This window comes from Sinohyriopsis cumingii, chromosome 9 (assembly GCF_028554795.1).
Source record: "Sinohyriopsis cumingii isolate HCF-2022 chromosome 9, ASM2855479v2, whole genome shotgun sequence".
Lineage (NCBI taxonomy): Eukaryota > Metazoa > Mollusca > Bivalvia > Unionida > Unionidae > Sinohyriopsis > Sinohyriopsis cumingii.
The window spans coordinates 121,949,089-121,973,416 of record NC_142969.1 but is presented as its reverse complement, the minus strand read 5'-3'; the positions used below and the strand labels follow the sequence as shown (position 1 = coordinate 121,973,416).

The 24,328-nt window shown below is 39.8% G+C and overlaps 7 non-coding genes across 7 annotated transcripts; 3 read left to right on the top strand and 4 right to left on the bottom strand.

Annotated features, from left to right (window-relative positions):
* Positions 1-509: 509 nt before the first annotated feature.
* Trnal-aag (transfer RNA leucine (anticodon AAG)) lies at positions 510-591 on the bottom strand. Its single transcript has one exon. It is a non-coding gene; the product is annotated as a tRNA-Leu (tRNA).
* Positions 592-2,334: 1,743 nt separating this feature from the next.
* Positions 2,335-2,416, top strand: Trnal-uag (transfer RNA leucine (anticodon UAG)). Its single transcript has one exon. It is a non-coding gene; the product is annotated as a tRNA-Leu (tRNA).
* A 739-nt stretch (positions 2,417-3,155) lies between these two features.
* Positions 3,156-3,237, bottom strand: Trnal-aag (transfer RNA leucine (anticodon AAG)). Its single transcript has one exon. It is a non-coding gene; the product is annotated as a tRNA-Leu (tRNA).
* Positions 3,238-4,627: 1,390 nt separating this feature from the next.
* On the top strand, positions 4,628-4,709 carry Trnal-uag (transfer RNA leucine (anticodon UAG)). Its single transcript has one exon. It is a non-coding gene; the product is annotated as a tRNA-Leu (tRNA).
* An 823-nt stretch (positions 4,710-5,532) lies between these two features.
* Positions 5,533-5,614, bottom strand: Trnal-aag (transfer RNA leucine (anticodon AAG)). The gene has a single exon. It is a non-coding gene; the product is annotated as a tRNA-Leu (tRNA).
* A 17,179-nt stretch (positions 5,615-22,793) lies between these two features.
* Positions 22,794-22,875, top strand: Trnal-uag (transfer RNA leucine (anticodon UAG)). The gene has a single exon. It is a non-coding gene; the product is annotated as a tRNA-Leu (tRNA).
* A 738-nt stretch (positions 22,876-23,613) lies between these two features.
* Positions 23,614-23,695, bottom strand: Trnal-aag (transfer RNA leucine (anticodon AAG)). The gene has a single exon. It is a non-coding gene; the product is annotated as a tRNA-Leu (tRNA).
* Positions 23,696-24,328: the final 633 nt, after the last annotated feature.

Genomic DNA, 24,328 nt, shown 5'->3' with positions numbered 1-24,328 from the left:
AAATAGTATTCACCCTTTTGGGGATATTTAAAATCCTTACAAGGTTCAAGAATTTCAAGAGGACGCAGGCGCAATGCAGTAAATTCGATTTGTACAGAAAAATACTAAATTCATCTATCGCAAACCCATGAAAACCATTTGTTTTAAAGATGCTGTAAAAGGACTTAATGTAACACTGTTTGGATTACATTAAAGCGAAATACGAGTAACAGCCACAAAGAGTTGGTGAAACTATTCTTCCTATATTTCATACCGCGAAAATTTTAACTAAAGTTAGTAACAAATAGAGACAGAATATTCAACATTATCAAAAGAGATCCTTGAACAGTTCTTTTAGAAATCATGTACAGTGTAAGATGCACTGTTCGTTATAAAACAGGTAAAAGTGTATTGATCATTTTCTTCATTGATTTGCCTTGAGTTACCTGCTTGAAAAGAGACTGGCAAAGAGAATTGGTCAACGGTAGTTTTAAATGTCGCTTAGCTAAATTTGGTTTAATAAAAATACTTGGCAGCGGTGGGATTCGAACCCACGCCCCCGAAGAGACTGGTGCCTTAAACCAGCGCCTTAGACCGCTCGGCCACGCTACCTCTGTACAGGTTTGCAGAGAGTGACTAAAACTGCTTGTGTCATACATACTCGTTACCGTTCTACTTTCTCATCTGCCGTGTTTAGATCTTACGAGGATTTAAATGTGTTAATTAAAGGATATGGCCGAGTGGAATACCAGAGTGGCATTTATAAAGGTAGTTCTGTTTGATTCACACAGACTCTATATCTTGAATTAATGCGCTCCGTTTCAAGCACTATGATTTAGTTTTCTTTTTTCTTTTGTAACGTGGTATGATCTATAACTGTCACTATAACCCATGATTTTTTTTCTTACTCACGTAATCATTCTCATGTATGTTATAAAGATTGAAACCTTCAACATTGTCATTTGTACCTGTACGTTGGATTGTTGCTGTGATGATTTGACCCATAAAGGTCAAACTTAATACGGACGATTATTAGATACTTACTGTGTTTATGCATTTGAAAAATAAACAAAAAATATTCTTTCAGATAGAGGAATGGAGTATTACGCGTTGACTGAATTTTATTTTTCCGAATTCAATACATTATCTCATTATTCATTTGCAGGATGAGACGACAAGTACAATAAATATGATATGTCCATTCTTCGATCTTATGAGCTAAATCTTTTATCACATCTCTCTATGTCTTTATACGTAAAAATATTAATCGATCTCACGTTTTCTTTCATTGTTCCCATACGGAATGTGAAGATAAAATCAGGAATTTTCAAAGCTTACCTTAACATTTATTTTCCACGTTATACCTTTACAACAGTTAAATCTCTCTCTCCCTCCCTTTCATTGCAATCTAGATCCATTCAACTGGAGATTAAAGGCAGTTTCTCTCCTAAGTAATAAATACCGCACTTGAAAACGAATACCTATGGAATGTTAGTTCGTTACACCCTCTGTATCCTCAAACCTAACAAACCTAAACTCATGAAGTTGGTATGTGGTTTCATCGTAAGGGGATAATTCAATTATATCCTAACAAAATCATTGTGACCTAACATTCTCCATTGCAAACATTTTTTTATACCGAAGCAATACGTTTTATTACACCCTTGATATCTTGTAATCCAATAAGCCCCTACCGATGAACATCTGCATTTAGCTGTATGTAAAGAAGAATAATACAACCAGAAGAGAACTAAGGTACTACATCCTACTTCTCACGTGTAAATGACTACTGCATTCTCGGCAATCCCTTTTTTACAGTCACGATGTCGTTGAACCTATTTCTCGGACACACGAGTTATAAAGTATGGGGATTCAATTCCAGAAAAGCAAATGCACAAAAAGTAAGTCATTATAAAACCTGATGTTGACGCTTAAAGTGAATTTTCAGCTATACATTCTATACCCATCAAAGATATTACACTCTTTCACACCTGCGATTAAGAAAGTGGTATGTATACCAATCTAAAAGATAAGTGTTTAACCATTGAATAAATTGGTCTACATAACGTAAATTTAACGCTTGAAAAAGATTTGGTTTCTATTTCAGTCGTCAGTTTTTTTTTTACCTCTTCTGTCATTTCAACACTACTAGACTAATCAAATTTTGCATCAATGATATCAGACTATGTACCTTGACACATATATAGGAGTAATGAATTGCAGTAGGTTTACTTATATAGACTGGGATCTCAGTTTGTAAAATTGTAAACCTTAGGCCAAACCATTTCATCCAAAGTAGACTGTAACAGCGTACACTAACAGACTCGTGTTAGCACTATTAAGACTTAGTCTGTCGGTAGCGTGGCCGAGCGGTCTAAGGCGCTGGTTTTAGGCACCAGTCTCTTCGGAGGCGTGGGTTCGAATCCCATCGCTGCCAATAATATTTTTCAATGCAACATAGGTAGGACTGGGTTCTAATTTTATTCAGTTTGATGTGATGTCGAACCGATGTCACTGATATTTCTAACTATGTCTGTGCGGTCATGAGATCTCAAACAACAAACATCGGGGTTTATCCTTTTCAATCAAAACGATTGTGTTCCTTTCTTAATAAATCACGTACAATTCTTATCTTGTGGCATCTGCAATTGTTGTTTGACGACCCCTTAGATAACCAAAGTAGTAACAATATCAAGACAATATCAAGGATCTTTTGAAAAGGAGAATGTTCATAAAAAATGTCTTTTTTTCTATCGATATGGTGACGATAGATTAATGTTTGGAGTGGTTGTAAAGATGCGGTAAAATAAGTTAATGCAACACTGTCTGGATGACATTGATGCGCACGAAAGGTAAATTACAAATTTAAAATTAAATTTTTTATTATTTTAAAAAATTGTTGGGAAAATTATCCTTCTTTATTTTATACGGTGCTAATTTTATCTAAAGTTCGTACAAAGAAAGTGAGAGTATTTAATTTAAAAAAGACTTCAATATATTATGTTAAACAGATATACAGTTTTATAATTGTTTGGTCTTTGTAAAGTAGGTAACACTTAATGGATGATTTTGTGCATTGATTTACCTTGAATTACATGCTTACAAAGACAATCCGGCACAGTGAATACAACAGGTTTTTTGAAATTTTACTTTATATTTTTGTTAATAAAAATACTTGGCAGCGGTGGGATTCGAACCCACGCCCCCGAAGAGACTGGTGCCTTAAACCAGCGCCTTAGACCGCTCGGCCACGCTACCTCTCTACAGGTTCGTAGAGAGTGACTAAAGCTCATTGTGTTATACCGACTCGCTACCTTTATACTTTCTTATCTGCCGTGTTTCGATATGTTACGAAGAGATATCTGTTCTAGTTAAAGGATAGGGTCGAGTGGGATGCCAGAGTGATATTTATAAGAGTATTTCTCTTGAACATTACACAGACTACACATCTTTCCCTAATGCGCTTCCTTCCCAGCACTCTGGTTTGATTTTCCTTTTCCTTTTTGTAATGTTGCATAACCTATTACTATAAATAGAGCCAATCATTTTTTCTTTTCCTCACGTAATCATTTTCATGTATGTTACGATCAATGGAACCTTCAGGATTGTCATTTGCACATGTACGTTGGACAGTCGCTGTGATGATTTGTCCCCTAAATGCCAAACTGAATACTGACGATATTGATATCCTTACTGTGTTTATAGATTTGAAGAAAAGAAATGCTTTTTCAGGTAGAGTAATTGAAGTATCACGCTTTGATTGAATTGTGTCTTTTAAGAATTCAAAACTGTATCGCGTTGTTGATTTACAGGATGAGAAGACATGTAAAATCAATATGATGTGTCCATTCTTCCGTCTTATGGGCTAAATCTCTTATTCAGATCTCTCTATGTCTTTGTCCGAAAACTAAATTCATCCATCCCGTTTATTGATTTTCTTCGGTCGGAGAAATCTCACGTTTCTTTCATTGCTCTCATACAGAATGTGAGATAAAATAAGGAATTTTGAAAGCTTCCCTTAACATTTATTTTCCACGTTATTCCTTTGCAACAGTTAAATCTCTCCCTCCCTCTCTTTCATTGCAATCTAAATCCATTCAATTGGAGATTAAAGGCAGTTTCTCTCCTAAGTAATAAATATCGCACTTGAAAACGAATACCTTTGGAATATCAGTTCCTTACACCCTCAATATATTCAGCCCTAGAAAACCTAAATTCATGAAGCTGGTATGTGGTTTCAACGTAAGGGGATGATTCAATTATATCATAACTAGGTCATCGTGATATAACATTCTCCCTTGCAAATTCATAGCTACAACTTTGTTACATCCTTGATATCTTGTAATCTAATAGGCCTCTGCCGTTGAACATTTGCATTTAGGTGTAGCTAAAGAAGAGTAATACAAGCAGAAGAGTGCTATGGTCGGGTAAATGAATATCACATTCTCAGCCATCCATTCTTTACAATCCCAATATCACTGAGCCTATTTCTCGGACACACGAGTAATTTAGAATGGGGATGCAACTAAAGAAAAGAAAATGCACACAAAGTAGGACCTTATAACCTAATTTTGACGCTTGAAGTGAATTTTCAGCAATATATTCTGGACCCCTCAAAGATATTGTACTATAAGCGTGTTAGTCTGTCGGTAGCGTGGCCGAGCGGTCTAAGGCGTTGGTTTTAGGCACCAGTCTCTTCGGAGGCGTGGGTTCGAATCCCATCGCTGCCAATACTATTTTTCAACGTACAATACTACTAAAGTATCTTTGATACTACATTTATGTTACACGTAGGACTATTTATTGGCTGGTACAAATTGCAACATTAGGTATCACTGGGTTCTAATTTAACACATATTCTAACAAAAATATCAAGACGAGTAAATTTCATTGAATAGATGTATGGTTATTTAAAAGAATATTGTTGTTTGCATCGATATCGTGCTAACAGGGTAATGTTCAGAGTGGTTTTCATGTCTTGCATTCATACTGGTGAATTTAGATGAAATTGCTATAGCATGAGAATAATTATAACAGCTTTGCGAAATAGTATTCACCCTTTTGGGGATATTTAAAATCCTTACAAGGTTCAAGAATTTCAAGAGGACGCAGGCGCAATGCAGTAAATTCGATTTGTACAGAAAAATACTAAATTCATCTATCGCAAACCCATGAAAACCATTTGTTTTAAAGATGCTGTAAAAGGACTTAATGTAACACTGTTTGGATTACATTAAAGCGAAATACGAGTAACAGCCACAAAGAGTTGGTGAAACTATTCTTCCTATATTTCATACCGCGAAAATTTTAACTAAAGTTAGTAACAAATAGAGACAGAATATTCAACATTATCAAAAGAGATCCTTGAACAGTTCTTTTAGAAATCATGTACAGTGTAAGATGCACTGTTCGTTATAAAACAGGTAAAAGTGTATTGATCATTTTCTTCATTGATTTGCCTTGAGTTACCTGCTTGAAAAGAGACTGGCAAAGAGAATTGGTCAACGGTAGTTTTAAATGTCGCTTAGCTAAATTTGGTTTAATAAAAATACTTGGCAGCGGTGGGATTCGAACCCACGCCCCCGAAGAGACTGGTGCCTTAAACCAGCGCCTTAGACCGCTCGGCCACGCTACCTCTGGAGAGGTTTGCAGAGAGTGACTAAAACTGCTTGTGTCATACATACTCGTTACCGTTCTACTTTCTCATCTGCCGTGTTTAGATCTTACGAGGATTTAAATGTGTTAATTAAAGGATATGGCCGAGTGGAATACCAGAGTGGCATTTATAAAGGTAGTTCTGTTTGATTCACACAGACTCTATATCTTGAATTAATGCGCTCCGTTTCAAGCACTATGGGTTAGTTTTCTTTTTTCTTTTGTAACGTGGTATGATCTATAACTGTCACTATAACCCATGATTTTTTTTCTTACTCAAGCAGCAGAGGGGGCGAATCGGACATTTTGTCCAATCGTTATTTTGCTTAATTATTACTTTCTGCAACTCAACGATCTAGTGTCGTCAGCGCCTGGTAAAAAAAAAACGACGACGTCGTTGGGGGATCGTCCAAACGTCATTTGGTTTAATTAACACCTTCTGCGCGTTGATCCCCAGCGTCGTCAGCGTCCGGTAAGCACATCGACGACCGCGTCGATGTCATCGCCCCCTCTGCTGCTAAGTGGTTATTTACAATGATCTTACAAACAGAGTGATCACTAACTCCTCCTCTTGCAGATCAATTAGGTTATTTGACTGATCGGTAATTCTAAAATTAATTCTCGTTAAAAACCGATCATGGCATCGCATATAGACCGGACTAATCGGACTCTCAACGATTAAAAATCCCGGAGGGGCTGTTGGTGAAAACGAATAAAGGATATATCCCTGTTGAGCCTGATTTGATTGCTTGGTATCTACCTGGTAACTTCCTTCGATAGCATCACACACTAGATTAATCGCTATCACCGATGCAATATTTACGTTGTATGGAGCAATATGCCTACCACCATCTCCGTTATCGTGTCTGAGGATAGTTGATGGGAGGGGGTGTCCGCGGGTGGATTCTCAGGCCATCCTAGTATGGTTCTTATTGAACTGTTATAAATATCAACCATATACCCCGGTGTGCTTATTTCAATCGTCGACGATAACGTCGGTTCATGAACCGTAATAGCGATTTTTGATTCCTTTCCTGTGATCGATTTTATCCTGCGTTGAAATTCTTTATTGATTTGCTCTATTTGGTATGACCCAGTTGGTATTGTAACCTCCTCCCAGTCTGGGGTTCCATCGGGTTTATTTGTCCGTGCAAAAACCAGCGAGTTATTAGGTTGTTGTCCGTTAAATGCGTCCGCTCGGATATTAGGCCAACTGTGATATACTCGCAATTTTGCCAGCGCTATTTCCTTTACTGGAACCGGTGATGGAAAGTTTACACTGAATTCGGGTTTCGTTGATGTTATCGATATCATATTTGTTTGTACCGGAGTGGTATTCTCCGCGATCCGCTGAAGTAATTGAGACCCTTCGGGGTTCAGCGACATTATTATTATTCGTTGTTTTTAGTGTCTAATTTTAACAACCAGGTGGTTTCGGCTTCCAGTTGAAAATCCTCGATTTTTGACATCGCGGAGCTATATAACTGGACCATCGTGGAGAATTCAACATCGGATACGAACAAATTATCAATCGATAACGAGATCAACCCGGATAATTTCGAGTATGCGTCGGATACTATTTGATGTTTTACTGTATACTCGTTGAGTTTTTTCTGAAAACACGATGATATCTTCCTAGTGATTGCGTTGGCAACTCCAGCAACTGTTGTCATTGCGGAGACAGCGATTGGAACAGCGATCGGGGCTATCGTGGTCACCGTGGATAAAATAACACCGGCGCCAGCTACTATACCCGATACCGAGTACACGACCGCGTCGATGGCGGTTATTTTTCTGCGGTATTTTTTTATTTTTGCACGGTATTGTTCGGAAAGCGTTTTCAAGTTCGCGGAAAATTCTTTTGCGGTATCGAATCGATATTGATGTGACGTCGGTGATACCTCTGATTCAATTTCCTTGGTGGTCATTTTTATTTTAAAAGAGCTAGTGTTTTTAATTACTTAGATTCGCTGCAAATTCCACATACCATGTAATGTTTGCCCGGGCTAGATTTCTATCAACGGCATAAATTGTAAACTGTTCAGTTGCGTTCCTGTCTATAATTGTTGATATTGTATTGTTAAACCCGGATGAACTCGACGATAATATATTAAACTGCATCATTGAAACCAGTGTCAATCGATAAATACCCTTGACAGTTGCGGTAATATTTACTGTATTCTGTGTAGGAGTCCAATGGAATGATCCATGCCGAATTGTGTATACTGTGTTGATGATGTTCTCATGAGGGATTTTTATTTTTTCGAATTGCTCTGCTACTCTCGGTAGTCCGTCTTTAATCGCTTCAACATCAGTTTTAATCGTTCCTATTTCCTGTATATGCGTGTCCACATCTTTTTTGTTCGCTGCAACCCTAGTAATGAGTGTATTTATTTCCTGTATATGCGTGTCTATACTTTTTTTGTTCGCTATAACATTAATTTTGAGTACTTCTATTTCCCCTTCATGCACGTCTATACTTTTTTTGCTCGCTATAGCATTAGTGTTAATTGTTTCTATTCTCTGTCCATGCGCGTCTACATTATTTATGATCGTTACAACATTAGTTTTGATTGTTTCTATTTCCCGTGTATTCTCGGTCATACTTTTTTTGTTCGCTGCAACATCAAGTTTGATTGTTCCTATTTCATATGTATGCACGTCTATGCTTTTTTTGTTCGCTGCAACATCAGTTTTGATTATTCCTATTCCCCGCCAATACGCGTCTACATTTTTTTTGTTCGCTTCAACATCAGTTTTGATTGTTCCTATTTCCTGTGTATGCGCGTCCACACTCTTTTTGTTCGCTTCAATATCAGTTTTGATTGTTCCTATTTCCTGTGTATGTGCGTCCATATTATTTATGATCGTTGTAACATCAGTTTTGATTGTTTCTATTTTCCGTCCATGCGAGTCTACATTATTTATGATCGTTGCAACATTAGCGCCGATTGTTTCTATTTCCCGTTCATGCGAGTCTACACTCTTTTTGTTCGTTGCAACATTAGTTTTGATTGTTTCTATTTCCTGTCTATACGCAGTGATATCATTTATAGTTATTGTGATCTCATCCGGCTTGGTATTTTTTTTACCAAAGAATTTATCAAAGTTGTCATCGATCCTGTTAACATTTTTTCGTAACGAGGTAAATTGGCCCGGCAGCGTCATAAGATCCGAAATAGCATTTGTTATTATTATAAAATTCGGTTCGGTTGCCGTCGGGGGCCCCCGAAAAAAACTATCGACAATGTGTCGCACATCGTCGAAATGCGTTAGCGTCGACATGAACTGTTTTTCATGCAAGTTAAATTCACTACGTAAACCTTTTAACGAATTTGACATGGTTATATAATTGTCGCCAAGTGTACTTATTTTTCCATTTATCGTCAAGATGGATTCACCCGGTTTGAGTCGTCCGTCGCTGGTATACAGCGCGATAGTGTCCTCGGCGGCATCACGCTGTCGTATTAAAACGTCATTCAGTGACACATTACCGGATTTCAATTTACCCTGGCGGTCTTGAAATACAACTATTTCGCCCGGGTCAACACTTGTTAGATTCAACATATCAGCGATTTCATCCTCAATTAGTTTTTTTATGTCGGCGGCGGCCGTTTCCGTGGATTCTTTCAGCGCCGAAACCGGTCGCCCCCAGATATCAATCATTATTATTGTAAATGTTATTCTCTAAAATCCGTTGAGCTTCTACGACCCCACTAGTGTATTCGTTTACAACCATATGAGGTGGTTTTCGCGATGATGAAATCGCCGCAAGTACGTTCAATACCTCACGGCCACATATCGGTGGGTCACTTAACTGCTGTGTTGGCAGCGTGGAATAAAAAACCGGGGCTGAACACGCCCGGGCTGAACACGCCCGGACATACCGCATGAACTCTTTCGGCGGGGCTAACCCGTATGAATCAAAATAGACGATTGCACGCGGATCAATCGCGTACGCAACCCAATGAGTTCCCGCTCCGGAGGACCCATCGAGGTTAATTATGCCTGTTTCAGTATTCCTTGGGGCCGCCGGTAATTGATCCCTCATAAAAACACCTCTGAAGTTTTTTATCGCTAGCGCGTTTGCGGCGTCTATTAAATCAAAATTAGACATGGGAGTCATAGACTCAGGAGTCATTGACTCAGGAGTCATAGACTCTTGCGTTAATAAACGGTTCCCGGTAGTCTTAGACCCTTTCCCGAGTACCATGAATACGGGGTTCCCGGTAGTCTTAGACCCTTTCCGGCCACGGGTCGTTTTTTTTTGTAGCCTTTCCCGGTTGCCTTCTTCAATGCCATCCCCGCCGCGGTACCAACGGCTCCTAACGCCGCCGCCTTAGCCACTGCTGGTGCGGCCGCGGCAATCAACGCTGGAATCGCAGCTAACAGCGGAAATATTCCACCGGTCTTTTCCATGTTTTTAATTGCTGCGGCTGAAAAATCTATTTGAACACCCTTTTTATTCTTCATCGCATCATTGAAATGTTTTATTTGACGCGCCGTCAACGATATCTTATGATTACCACCTGCCATCTGTGACGGCTTCAGCGTTATTGTGGTTCCGCATTGTTTAGCCGACTTTGATCGTAATTTCTTGACTTGACCATCAGTCAACTCTACACTGACGACACTATACGACATTTTATTGTAAACGCGTTTGTGTTTTCAATTACATGTTTTCCACTGGCGCATCAACGATTCTCATTCGTCCACCAACACCTTCTAGCAGTATTGATTTATCGCTGAGAATGACAGCAACCGCTCTATAATTAACACCACCCGGGGCTATACGAGCTCGGAAGTGTATATCAACGACGGATTGTCTCGTTAAATCAAGATGTTCCAGCGAAAAATAATAAATCGGATACAGGTTTTTAAAATCAAGTTGTGATATTTGCAAACCAGTGTCGACGTTTTGATCACGATCCATATACGACAGCAATCGATGGTACACACGTGCGATATGGTTGTCGCCGTAATTAAGCTGTATATCCTCGGATGGTTCCTGTTGTCCGTTTATTCTCAGCGAAACATCCCTGACTCCTAATTGATCAAATATCATATGGCTGCGTTCTTGACTGCCCAATCGTTCCCTATTCTGCAGCGCTATGAATATATGACGCGGGGCTGAAACACCCTGTTTTGATGCTAGGTGCCATGTAAACGTATCGGCGACGTTATCCTCTTTAGCATCAGTTGTTACCGCTAGCCAACTCAACAGCGATTTCCCTCCCTGTTCCATAAATGCTAACAATCGTGCTTCCGTGGTAACTGATGGAGTCAGCACCGGCATCCACAATGCCATTTTAGTTAAAATGACTTTACCGGCAGCGACGCCAGCAGCATGCCATATTGCATTGTTATCATCGCCCCTTCGCGTCAGCGCGATTGTATGCTTAGCCCCATAGATAACCTTCCTGACATTTCTGCAGAATCCAAATATGTGATGGAGTGGAATCGCGCATGAAAACTTTCGGCGTGGTCCTTGCAACATTCCTACTCGTGCTGCGAATCCCATATTGTAATTATCGTTAAGACTTTTTATAATATTGAAATTAGCGCCTGGTTTTACTCTGCGGTCTGGGTTATTTGCTTCAGCCTGATCAATTGCGGTATCTTTTTCCACCAGCAAGTTAACGTACTGAAGATGATCAGCGTTATTAGTGGTGTCCTTTGCGAACGTTATAGATGGGCCCGCCGATCTTGTATAATCATCCGAGTATCTCGCCAACCCAATTATCGTCGTTGCAACATCAACCTCGCGTTCTATTGATTCAATTTCTCGCCCGTCAATAAGATATCTGGTGCTCTCAAATAACGCCATGATACCATTGTTGACGAAGCCAACTCGAACACGATGGTCATCTGCGTATGGTGCATTATCGGCGGCATTTGTCACGAGTTCTCCCTCGATTTCGATAAACGCTTCACACGGCAGAAAGTATTTACTGGTATCTTGGACTTGAAGTTCAATTCGCGATCGTAGGTCAGGTTGCGCTGCATAATAAGAATAAAATTGATAATCGCGGACAGAATCATCCCTGCGCACTGGGGCGTCCATATCAAACGCGGGATCAGCGGTACGCGCAAACATTCTATTATTTATCATGTTGATGTTTTCAATTGCGATTTTTTCGTCGTAAATTCTTTGAATTTAAACCACTCCCCGCTATCGCGTTCATGAGCGCGTTGGTTGCCGCATCGGCGGATGGCGAAGTCGCCAACGACGGAGTCGTCGCCAACGACTCTAATTTTTCTTCCACGGCGTTATTTATTACTTTACTGACATTTGCAGGCATCACTATCGTTGATGGCATCTGTTTTCTTTTTGAGAATCTCTTGGATTTCACCAATGACATTAGTTTGTTCCGCGCGGCTGAAAGCGCCTTTCCGGCAACATCTCCAATGGCACTAATACCCTTATCACGAATAACATCAATAGCCTTCATTCCTAATTGTTTGGCTAACGGCGCTACTTTTGGAGCCATTCTTGTAAATAACCCCGCAATGGTGCTACCGAGACCATCTCCATAGTACGCGCGGTAAACAGGCAATCGCGAGTTTACCACGTAGACGAGTACTGGTTTATCATGGTTGTAGTGTATGATCATCCTTATTAAAAACACCAGTTTTCCAATTAATCATCCACGAGCTCGTCTATGAGCGTTCGATATGCATTAATGTCCATAATACCGCCTGTAAATAACCGCTTGCAAATATCAGCGGCCTCATTGATTATTTCCGTAGAGTTATTTCCGGCTCGTTTTCCTCCAATTAGTACCTCTAGCCGTGATATATCACTGAGAACACTATTAGGGCAGGTAACGCCGTAGGATTCTTTACCAACAGAGTATCCTTTTCCTTTTTTTGGTGTTATACTCTTAACTTCCTTGTGGAATGCGTCGTAATCGGATTTACTACGATGTGGTAATGCATCTTTATGTTTACTCGCTAAATACACTATTCTTGCCCAGTCCTTTAACGACTTTATATTTTTCTCGTAACCGCTATTGATATGCTTCTTATCTCGTATGCTCTTAGCAAAATTGTTGGCAGCAAAATTAATTAATTCTTCCCTGTTGCTGAAGCCTCTAATTTCATCTATTGTGCTCTTCTTGAGTACAATACGGGGTATATTCCCCTCTTTTTCTTCCGGTATTTCTTCTTCTGGTGTTTCTTCGGGTATTTCTTCTTCTGGTTCTTTCGCAGTAGCACCTAATTCTTCCTCGTCGGCCATTGTAACATAAGGTTCTTGTGGTTCGGTTATAGCGAGTGGTGGTGGCCTCCGTGTTGTAGCAGCCGCTATTTTTGCAGGGAGTGTTTCTAAAGACCTTTTTGTTTGTTTTGTCTCTGCCGCTATCTTTTCAAGCGCACCAAGAACGGGTACAGTTACCGCCGTAACATCCTTAGTCGCTTTAGTTACCGGGGCAAATAACTGTTCACTTCCAACAGCAAAATCAGTTTGCATTTGTTGTCGCGTTTGAAGTTTCTCTCTCACTCTGTCTCGTAACGGTATAAACTTTTTAAGCGCTGCTAGCCGCTCTCTGGCTAGCCGAGTAGTAAGTGATTCACCTACCATTATTGTAAATTGATCCGCAATTTTCTAATTTTCCGCCGAGTGTACCATCGGGGGCTCCACGGAGTTTTCGTTTATAATCCTTCTAATGTTTTTGATCTTACTAGAAATCTCCCGGCGTCGTTCATAAACACGTCCGAGTTTTTTTCGTATTATTTCAACGGCAGTAAATAGTCCAATGAATGCATTTGCGTCATTGTGGTACAAGTTTTCATTAATCGTATGTTGTAATCGTTTTATAAAAAAGTACTCGCGGGCCAGGGTAAAACGCCCCCGTTTCGACTGTTCGTTAATAATCTCATAATCGGATAATATTTTTTCACTGTCGAGACCATCAGATAATTCAATTCCTTGACTTTTTTAATTTTGAAATCTCGGCTAATATATTATTGATGTCTTCGATATTCATTATTCTTATAAAACATCTTATTTCTAATATCAAAAATTTTAATAAAATTATTGGGGGTCATTTTTGACCCCGTTTTTTGTATGGACAGTACAATGCCGTAGATCTCCACTCGAGTGTTGTGGCAGATTGCAGGCATACATGGACAGTACAATGCCGTAGATCTCCACTCGAGTGTTGTGGCAGATTACAGGCATACATGGACATTACAATGCCGTAAATCTCCACTCGAGTGTTGTGGCAGATTACAGGCATACATATATACTTAATTAAGAACATTCACATCTTGGAACCCCAAAGCATACATCTCCGGGAGGGAGGCCTAGGGTGACAAACGTCATCGTAGACCGCCCAGAAGATATGCTTGGGGGACATCACTACATGTACTTAATTAAGGATGAATATATTTACAATGAAATGATTGATGGATGATGGGACGGCACAAGACAGCACAAACATAAAACGGCGGGGCGGAACTCTACGGCCAATTCAACCAATCAAAAGCAACCCAATTAAATTAACCCGGTTGCATGATTGTGAACAAAAGACAACCACACGCCCGGGTCAAGAGCGTTGATTAGTTGAATTGGCTTTCGAAAGCCCCAGGCTTATAACGAGTCATCTTATATATAAAGTGACTAATACAGCGGCGTCAGTCACAAGGTGTGTGTTAATTTGAATTCCCTTGAATCGTTAAACCATTAAATACTTATTAATGGTGTTTCACGGCATTTAAATGAAACCAAATACTCAAATAAAACACTAAAAAAAAGAATACAGCTGTTAGATAACAGCGTGTATTTCATTAGTTTTCATCGTAAAATGATTAATTAATCGCAACATTAATTGGACTTCAAGGGACGTAACTCTTGTCATGCGACGCTATCACAAAACGAGTTATCTCCCTTTGATGTTATATATAAAAATCGAATTCTGTGACCCGTCTTTTTTGAGATCGCTGTTTGATATACTCGTTCTGCAACAAATTGTATTGAGGCTCTACAAATATCGAAATATTTTCCTGCCTCATTCATCGACTGAAATATTTTTTCCTCGTGAGTTGTTGTATCAAATGATTTTACGCTTTTTGCTTTTTTTGAGCATTTACCAGTTTGGCCTTTTTTACTATTTTCACTCTGAGAGATGGCTTGCAGATTACACAGTCTGTTATTTTGAGGACATCCATCAATATGATCAATAACGAGACCGTCCTCGATTAATCCGTTGAATGCTTCAAATACCACCCTATGAACATAATACTTCTTCTTTCCGGCACCAAACATCAAGTATCCGTGATTATTTTTCCATCCAACCGGCTTCTTCAGTCTGCAATTTCTAACAATACCGTCGCGAGATGCCTCGTAATTAACGAGCACGGGATGCGGCTGAAATTCTTGGTCCATTTGTATAATAATACTACTTGTCTAATTCATTATTTGGTTTAATTATAAACCTTGCAACATAGTCTTGGGGGGTTTTGATGACGAAGTCTGCGGTGGGGTCAATGACGGCGTTTTTTATTCGTTTATCGTAATAACGTTTTAGTTCCCTGTATCGCTTTCCGCCACAATTGATACACAACTGCGATTTTCCTCTTACACCAACGTGGCAAACCAAGCACGGGAGGGGGCCAAGAGAACCATTACGAACGCTTTGTAAATGATACCCGCAGAATTCACCTCTACATGATTTATTGCACGGGGTTATCGACCCAATCATCAACCATTTGCATTTATTCATTATACTATATTCTTTCATTTAAATACTTGTTTTAATTATATGGATGAGTTCGAGAGATTAGCAGCAATTAAGCCCTGGAAAAATATTAGGTTTAATCTCGATAGAGTCCTCAAGGACGCACCAAAAGCGTTAATAAACGATAAAACCCTGTTGAGTAAAATACGCGATTGTATCAATGAATTCAAACGTGATGGTGCATCTCATAGTTGGTCAACATTTCGAATTGATGGTGTTGTTGATGCTACCATGAACGACAACCGCGCAGCAATGATAATATCACAACTTGACGGTAAAAGGTATTTCTTCCGAGTAAAATTCATTGTCCGGGTGGAATCAGGTAATTGGATCATACGTGATAAATTTGAACCGGTTCTCAGCGATAAGAAAACAGTCATTGTTAGCCGCGACTCCAAGCCAGGATTGTTAACCGGAGTTGACAGACCATACTATGAACGAGCGTATCCTGAAACAGCAGTTGTTTATGGAATATACCCGTTAAATAAGAAACCTGATATCGGAAAACTGAAACCAATGAAACAGTCAACTGGGATAAATTGTGTAGCAGAACGAATAATAGAGCATTTTACAAATGCATGTCGAGGAAACAAATTGACTGATTTACGACGTAGTAAAATAAACCAATGGGAGAAGACAGTGCGCGAGCGAGGAGCAACCATCAGCGACATAGCGAAATTAGAAACATCGCTGAGATTTCCAATAACCGTTACAACAATAACCGGTGAAGTATTATACGAATCAAAATATAAATCAAAGGGAACCCCAATCAAAATTATTGATCATAACGAACACGCGTGGACGCCCGCGATCACAATATTTCCACGGGATAGAACAGTAAAGTATATACCCGAAGAATTCCTAGGAGAGGATGGTTTTCTCGCAGAGAGGAAACTATTTGATGCTATTGCCTGCTTGTGTAAAAACGACCCTGTATCAGTGTGGTTACTTCGCAGCGCTGAAAACGACATGGATACCTTTGATCAGTTTGTAAGACCAAACGGTGAATTATATCGCACTGAAGCATTTCACAACAGGATGAAAAAAACCGCCATGGAATTTGAGGAGCATGATGAACAACTGCTAACAAATTGTTTTACGATTCCATCGGTTGTAGCTCATGTTGCAGCAAGGAAAAATGCGTGGAGACCAACGCGCAGGGAATTTCTACCGGATGTACAATCCAGTTGTTTGGAGTATTATCACGGTGGACTATGGAACACTGAATACAACCGCGACGCTATGATCTCGGTTGATATGGTTGCCTGTTATCCAGCGAGTTTTCTCGGGTATGGATCCGCCGCCGAGTACTTTAGACGATTTGGACACCCCAGTCATGAAATGACTCGTGTTGCTATTAATGGACCACTGCCTGATTTTGATTTAACGGGATTCGCTCGCATAGTATCATTTGAATTCGCGGCAGGACTCCATCGCTGTTGCTATATTTGGATCGGCAGACACATGGCTGAAAAGAAGTGGTTGCCAATAGCGCTGCTACGGTTTATGATTGATTGTAGCATGCTAGTTTCGTTGATTGTCAGTGACGCAATTATATCATACCGGGCGCAGACTGAAGTCTGGTTACCAGAACCGGAGCGTCTAGATAGCATAATTGACGAGTCCAGAAAAAACATTGATGCCGACGAGGAATATATCATCGAATGGTCCAGGAGGATATTTAACCAACGAAACCGCGAGGCAAAAGATCTCGGTAGAAGAATAATTGGTAAGTTCACACAAGGTGGAAAAAACTGCGACTACAAACGATATTGCTCACGGCTGATTATAGATGACGCAGAATATGATTTCGTAATCAAGGACGCAGTGGCAAAAAATAGATACGTGAACTGCAAAACAGCTTTCTTGTCCAATGGAACGAGGTTGGGTACAGTTGTTACCTACAGCGATGGAGACAGCCCGGCGTATCCACATTTGAGGGCGTCTATGCTGGGTTATGCCGCTATCAATTTATTCTCGATGATAAATAGATTCCCCGATACCGCGGTTAGAGTAGCCGTTGATTCATTTTATGTTGACGTAGCGTACAAGGAAAACGTAGCCGAGTTTACTAGTCCGGACGAGAGTTGGGGTACATGGAGAATTAAAAATGAAATACGACGCGATTATTCCCCGTCAGCAGATGTCACCGTTGAGAACAACTACTTACGCGGTGATAAATTGTCAGAATGGTCTAATGCACCATCGTGTTCTGATCCAATTTGTAGACACAAGACGGTTTATTTAAGCGGCTGTGGCGGGTCAGGAAAGACGACTCGGGCAATTGAATTATTTCGAACGCGGGCAAGTATAATCGTGCTTACACCGACCCATAGACTAGCGCGAGAGATAAAACAACGAAATGTTGACGCCGTTACTTATCACAGCTTTTTTCGATACAGCGGCGGTGAGTGGACTCCTGATCGAATGGGTGAAAAATTTATTCCCGACATTATCATCTGGGATGAGATATGTACTGTTTCGTTAGATACTTTACAAATGTTTCTTGAGTGGTTGCTGCGCGCGAATACAGCGGTAATCATGTGTGGGGACCATGGCCAACCACCACCATTTGTCGGCGAGGGTCCACATGATTGGTTGAGCGGGTTCGTGGACTATTATGAAGAAACCGATACTGATTACCGAGCACTTGATGAACAACTGCGCGAGGTTAAGAAATTAATCAGATTACAGCCGGATAGAATTCAATGTGAAATAATCCGCGAGGTGATTCCGGAAACGCCGTTGAATGAATTCTGGGAAACATGGAGACCAAACGATTTGATTGTAGCGAGTAGAAAGATAGTCAGAGACACACTTCAGCGGAAGTTGTTTACGTTGCATAAGGAAAAGTTTCCAACGCGTCCAGTGCCGTTATGTTATAGACCCGCGGACACACGGCGGCAGAACATTGAAGTTGAAATTCCAGCCCCGACAGCGTCGGGAACAAAAAAACAAATTCTCGTGCTGAATGATATCGTGTTCGTTGATATCGGTGTCGTCGAGGACGCGCTACGTGCTGATAAATCCCCGTGGACGTTAGGATACGCAACAACAATACATTCCTCGCAGGGATTAACCATCACGGACACAATTGTTTGGATAGTTGATAATCGCATCGAATGGTCAAATCTAGTCTATCTTGCAGTGTCCAGAGTACGAAGGATAAATCAGCTTCGAAGAATTGTTATTGACGGAGCCGGTGACGGAGTCACTGACGAAGCCGGCGACAAAGTCACCATCGATGCAAGCGTCATTGATAGAAAACTCTCGGGTTACCGCCAACAGGATAAAAAAAAACAGCGGCGTTTTGATATTGATGCCGAATTAATAATCTCGCTACGACAACAACAGAATAATCACTGCGCGAGTTGCAATTGTATAATGAGTTGGCGTTATTCGGATAAAGACACTCGCCAATTTACCGTGGATAGGATCGATAACAGTCTCGGTCATGTCAAAAACAATGTGAGGTTGGCCTGTCTTGAGTGCAATAGACGCAACGGCGCTAGTTAAGACCACGTGGGGGCAATTGAGTATCGTTAGGTATCACTTGTAGTTGCTCGCGTGTAAATCCGCGCTGAGGAGCAGTTGAATCCAGTCTATAGATCGGTGGTCTACCAGTTGATCGTGTTATCGTTGATATGTTATGTGTGGTAACACTCCAAATAGGATCAGTAGCTCTTTTTTACCGCCTTCAAGCTCTCCTGGTTCATATAGATATCTAACAGTGACATCACCAAGAATCGGCTTGGAAACGCTATTTATTTTTGATTTTCCGTGTATATACTCGTATTTAATCGCGTCGCTGGGCTTCATGTTGATTGCTCGGGTAATCTCGTTATTTAACGCTGCAATTACGCCTGGCAACCTTTTAACCCATTCACGAGATCGTTTTTCTTGGATGAATTCCTTCGCGTATTGATATCCAAATAACCGTTCAGCGAGAGTCCGATTGAATCGTTCAACAATTGCCTGATCACGATGTAGCGCAGTATGACCTCGTCGTATCGCGACGCTATGATGTTTCAGCGTTGATAAAACAGCGCCGCGAAATTCACTACCGGGATCAACTTGTAATAGATTTGGCCAGCGCAGAGGGCCTCTTCGATAAATTCTTTCAAACGCAGCGTCTACCTCAGTTGCCGACTTTGTTTTTAACGGCTCCGCTTGTTTGCATCGACTCGCAATATCAACTACGGTTAGCGCGTATTTGTAACCGTTGTCATGCGGCAAAAATAGTATATCAGCCTGATGAACTTCATTAGGTACGCTGACATCAAAGCGCGAGAAGTTGATTTGTTTAGGCGGTGGTAGATAGATTTGCCATATAGCCTGTTTGGATAACCAATTAGCCGCAGTGGTCTTTGTTACCTTTGCAGCGCTTGCAAGCTTACCAATTGCGGCCTTCCCCTTCCAGTATCCTCTCGGAGAATAATAGATGGATTCCATGTTGTTATTATAAACGCTATCGTTTTCAATTACCAGCGCCAGAAGCTCCGCTTCCAATCATTAATTTACCTTTCATAGCCGATTTTACCAACCATGAGGCTAATTTTTCTTTGACGGATTTATCAGGAATAGCATTTAGCGCGTGAATTAATTTTACATCCGCGATATGACGCTGTTGCAGATCGCTACTTTTATAAGCAACATCATGAGCATGACACGCTTTATCGATAGCGTTTATTGGATACTCACCGGGTTTGGGCTGATTTTGATCATCGAGTCTGATATCTAATCGTGTTCCGGGGCCACAGTAGCTATATCCTGGGAGGTGCTTTTCTCCTGGATACTTTGCCCACGGTGTTCCGGGGAGTTTTGCCAATTTGGCTGCGATGTCACCTCCTCGCTTTTTTTTAAAACATCTCCGGGTCTAATAGAAATAAATCTAAATTTCTTTGTACCGCATTGTACACACTTGCCAGTAAGGGCCGATCTGTTATTTCTTGTTGTAGCGGTTGTCATATCATTTGTGCCAGTACGTACTCTACACTTCACACAATATAGATCCATAATTTATGTATAGAGATATGAATATAATTGATTTTTCGGCGACTAAAACAAGAGAACCAGTTAAGCATGTTGCAGCGTTACCAAACTCGATCCGGATGATTATCATCGGACCATCTGGATCCGGCAAGACGCAATTGTTACTCAATTTAATAATGAGATGGATGAAGTGGGATAAGTTGTATTTGGTTGCTCCTAGCGTAGATGATCAACGATGCTACGAGGTGTTGAAAGATTTCAACGAGAATGCATCAGCGATCGCTAAAAAAAATGTTATCGAGTTTATTACGGATATCAATGATGCACCGGGTATTGATGATATTGATGGCGACGTTAACAATCTAGTCGTGTACGATGATGTTATGTTAGACAATCAAAAAAACCCAGCTAGAATATTTTCCAGAGGCAGGCATAAAAACACTGACGTGATATATGTCACTCAACGATACACTCAGATTCCAAAAGTAATTAGAGACAACTGTAATATTCTTGCTGTGTTCAACGGCGTTGATACACACACGCTACGAAATATTTGGCAGACATGGTGCGGCGGTGACATGGACTTTAATGTTTTTCGAAACTTTTTTAGTCATGCTCAGTCGACCCCACATGGATTCGTAACGATAAATTTACATGATCCTCGGACACGATATCGTATCGGACTTGACCAAATATTCGGTTAGTTGTAAATAATTTTCATTGTAAATAACCACTTAGCAGCAGAGGGGGCGATGACATCGACGCGGTCGTCGATGTGCTTACCGGACGCTGACGACGCTGGGGATCAACGCGCAGAAGGTGTTAATCAAACCAAATGACGTTTGGACGATCCCCCAACGACGTCGTCGTTTTTTTTTTACCAGGCGCTGACGACACTAGATCGTTGAGTTGCAGAAAGTAATAATTAAGCAAAATAACGATTGGACAAAATGTCCGATTCGCCCCCTCTGCTGCTTACTCACGTAATCATTCTCATGTATGTTATAAAGATTGAAACCTTCAACATTGTCATTTGTACCTGTACGTTGGATTGTTGCTGTGATGATTTGACCCATAAAGGTCAAACTTAATACGGACGATTATTAGATACTTACTGTGTTTATGCATTTGAAAAATAAACAAAAAATATTCTTTCAGATAGAGGAATGGAGTATTACGCGTTGACTGAATTTTATTTTTCCGAATTCAATACATTATCTCATTATTCATTTGCAGGATGAGACGACAAGTACAATAAATATGACATGTCCATTCTTCGATCTTATGAGCTAAATCTTTTATCACATCTCTCTATGTCTTTATACGTAAAAATATTAATCGATCTCACGTTTTTCTTTCATTGTTCCCATACGGAATGTGAAGATAAAATCAGGAATTTTCAAAGCTTACCTTAACATTTATTTTCCACGTTATACCTTTACAACAGTTAAATCTCTCTCTCCCTCCCTTTCATTGCAGTCTAGATCCATTCAACTGGAGATTAAAGGCAGTTTCTCTCCTAAGTAATAAATACCGCACTTGAAAATGAATACCTATGGAATGTTAGTTCGTTACACCCTCTGTATCCTCAAACCTAACAAACCTAAACTCATGAAGTTGGTATGTGGTTTCATCGTAAGGGGATAATTCAATTATATCCTAACAAAATCATTGTGACCTAACATTCTCCATTGCATAAATTTTTTTATACCGAAGCAATACGTTTTATTACACCCTTGATATCTTATAATCCAATAAGCCCCTACCGATGAACATCTGCATTTAGCTGTATGTAAAGAAGAATAATACAACCAGAAGAGAACTAAGGTACTACATCCTACTTCTCACCTGTAAATGACTACTGCATTCTCGGCAATCCCTTTTTTACAGTCACGATGTCGTTGAACCTATTTCTCGGACACACGAGTTATAAAGTATGGGGATTCAATTCCAGAAAAGCAAATGCACAAAAAGTAAGTCATTATAAAACCTGATGTTGACGCTTAAAGTGAATTTTCAGCTATACATTCTATACCCATCAAAGATATTACACTCTTTCACACCTGCGATTAAGAAAGTGGTATGTATACCAATCTAAAAGATAAGTGTTTAACCATTGAATAAATTGGTCTGCATAACGTAAATTTAACGCTTGAAAAAGATTTGGTTTCTATTTCAGTCGTCAGTTTTTTTTTTACCTCTTCTGTCATTTCAACACTACTAGACTAATCAAATTTTGCATCAATGATATCAGACTATGTACCTTGACACATATATAGGAGTAATGAATTGCAGTAGGTTTACTTATATAGACTGGGATCTCAGTTTGTAAAATTGTAAACCTTAGGCCAAACCATTTCATCCAAAGTAGACTGTAACAGCGTACACTAACAGACTCGTGTTAGCACTATTAAGACTTAGTCTGTCGGTAGCGTGGCCGAGCGGTCTAAGGCGCTGGTTTTAGGCACCAGTCTCTTCGGAGGCGTGGGTTCGAATCCCATCGCTGCCAATAATATTTTTCAATGCAACATAGGTAGGACTGGGTTCTAATTTTATTCAGTTTGATGTGATGTCGAACCGATGTCACTGATATTTCTAACTATGTCTGTGCGGTCATGAGATCTCAAACAACAAACATCGGGGTTTATCCTTTTCAATCAAAACGATTGTGTTCCTTTCTGAATAAATCACGTACAATTCTTATCTTGTGGCATCTGCAATTGTTGTTTGACGACCCCTTAGATAACAAAAGTAGTAACAATATCAAGACAATATCAAGGATCTTTTGAAAAGGAGAATGTTCATAAAAAATGTCTTTTTTCTATCGATATGGTGACGATAGATTAATGTTTGGAGTGGTTGTAAAGATGCGGTAAAATAAGTTAATGCAACACTGTCTGGATGACATTGATGCTCACAAAAGGTAAATTACAAATTTAAAATTAAATTTTTTATTATTTTAAAAAATTGTTGGGAAAATTATCCTTCTTTATTTTATACGGTGCTAATTTTATCTAAAGTTCGTACAAAGAAAGTGAGAGTATTTAATTTAAAAAAGACTTCAATATATTATGTTAAACAGATATACAGTTTTATAATTGTTTGGTCTTTGTAAAGTAGGTAACACTTAATGGATGATTTTGTGCATTGATTTACCTTGAATTACATGCTTACAAAGACAATCCGGCACAGTGAATACAACAGGTTTTTTGAAATTTTACTTTATATTTTTGTTAATAAAAATACTTGGCAGCGGTGGGATTCGAACCCACGCCCCCGAAGAGACTGGTGCCTTAAACCAGCGCCTTAGACCGCTCGGCCACGCTACCCCTGTACAGGTTCGTAGAGAGTGACTAAAGCTCATTGTGTTATACCGACTCGCTACCTTTATACTTTCTTATCTGCCGTGTTTCGATATGTTACGAAGAGATATCTGTTCTAGTTAAAGGATAGGGTCGAGTGGGATGCCAGAGTGATATTTATAAGAGTATTTCTCTTGAACATTACACAGACTACACATCTTTCCCTAATGCACTTCCTTCCCAGCACTCTGCTTTGATTTTCCTTTTCCTTTTTGTAATGTTGCATAACCTATTACTACAAATAGAGCCAATCATTTTTTCTTTTCCTCACGTAATCATTTTCATGTATGTTACGATCAATGGAACCTTCAGGATTGTCATTTGCACATGTACGTTGGACAGTCGCTGTGATGATTTGTCCCCTAAATGCCAAACTGAATACTGACGATATTGATATCCTTACTGTGTTTATAGATTTGAAGAAAAGAAATGCTTTTTCAGGTAGAGTAATTGAAGTATCACGCTTTGATTGAATTGTGTCTTTTAAGAATTCAAAACTGTATCGCGTTGTTGATTTACAGGATGAGAAGACATGTAAAATCAATATGATGTGTCCATTCTTCCGTTTTATGGGCTAAATCTCTTATTCAAATCTCTCTA